At 40.6% G+C, this 1,289-nt stretch overlaps 1 protein-coding gene across 1 annotated transcript in view; it reads right to left on the bottom strand.

Annotated features, from left to right (window-relative positions):
* LOC311133634 (ras association domain-containing protein 5-like) overlaps positions 1-1,289 on the bottom strand; it is a gene marked incomplete at its 5' end in the record, with an annotated part of 60,679 nt that continues 59,390 nt past the window's right edge. The window contains one exon of the mRNA XM_084167156.1: positions 1-1,289. This exon is cut by the window's right edge and continues 1,238 nt beyond it.

Genomic DNA, 1,289 nt, shown 5'->3' with positions numbered 1-1,289 from the left:
CTAAATAAAACAAATGATTTAATTATTACTTTGACAATTTCACACATTTTCAACATATTTTCCCCACTCTATGCTTGACATGCAGTTCCCTTATTCCACCACTTGGCACTGTGGGTACGCATGGTCATCGCTGTGCTTAAATGTATGCACACTCAAGCAAACTTTCATTTTGATAAATCTCACACTTTGAGTTGAATGACCCCACGCATGGTTTACACACAGATTTGTGCCTATGCATGATTGATAAATGAGGCCCCAGGTGTGCAAAGTTCTTAGAGACTTACCCAAAAACACTGTAATCACTGGCAAAGTTGCTTCTACAAAGTATGACTCAGGGGTGTGAATATGTATGTAAATTAGATATTCTGTATTTCATTTTCAATACATTTGCAAACATTTCTAAAAACATGTTTTCACTTTGTCATTATGGGATATTGTGTGTAGATGGGTGAGAAAAAAAATATTGAATCCATTTCGAATTCAGGCTGTAACACAACAAAATGTGGAATAAATCAAGGGCTATGAATACTTTCTTAACGCACTGTATGCATCACACTGAGATAAATATCATTGATATTATAGAATTCCCTTTTTACAAAATAATCACTCATTTCCTGCCTAATTTCCTGCCCATTCTCTAGGATACTATACAGACTGGAAGACCTGTGGCCAGAATCAGTTTGCAAAACAGGTTTATTCTACAATACGTCGTCTTTTCAGTCAGATCTCCCACTGCCTCTGTGGAGAGAGGGACACAGGGGTTCTGTCCCTCTTAATAATCTTAACTTTGGTTTGATCGGCAGAATGGTGTTTCTCAGCTCAATGAACAATACGGACAGGAGTTTTTCCTGACCACATGAACTGACCAGGAATACCTCCTCGCGGTATGACCCTTGACCTCCAATCAGTGTTTAAGCATCAGTTCCTCTCATTCACTCAGTCCTGTAACAGTCGGCTCAGTAGCAGGGCTTCATGGACCTGTCACAGCACCACAAAGTGGCTGGCTCTAACAGGCCTCTAACAACAGTAGTTACAGCTGCATACGCTCTACACAGACACAGGGCCAGTAGCATGGCAAGTCTCCCATCAGGTGAAATGTCAATTTCCAGGTTAGGAGATAGGGGTCAGGGGTTATTGATGACAGGGTGAAGGGTACACAAAGAGTCCGAACATCAGCATCCCATTGAACTGTTTGTAAATGCTTAAAACACCAGCAGATGTTTCAAGCAGTGAAGGAATGGTTACTGATTGTGCTGATTGTTTACATACTGTATGCTTACGTAGAATTG

Source organism: Coregonus lavaretus (genome assembly GCF_964263955.1).
Source record: "Coregonus lavaretus genome assembly, chromosome: 8".
NCBI lineage: Eukaryota > Metazoa > Chordata > Actinopteri > Salmoniformes > Salmonidae > Coregonus > Coregonus lavaretus.
Note: the sequence above shows the minus strand (reverse complement) of the source record. Positions and strands in the feature narration are given on the sequence as shown.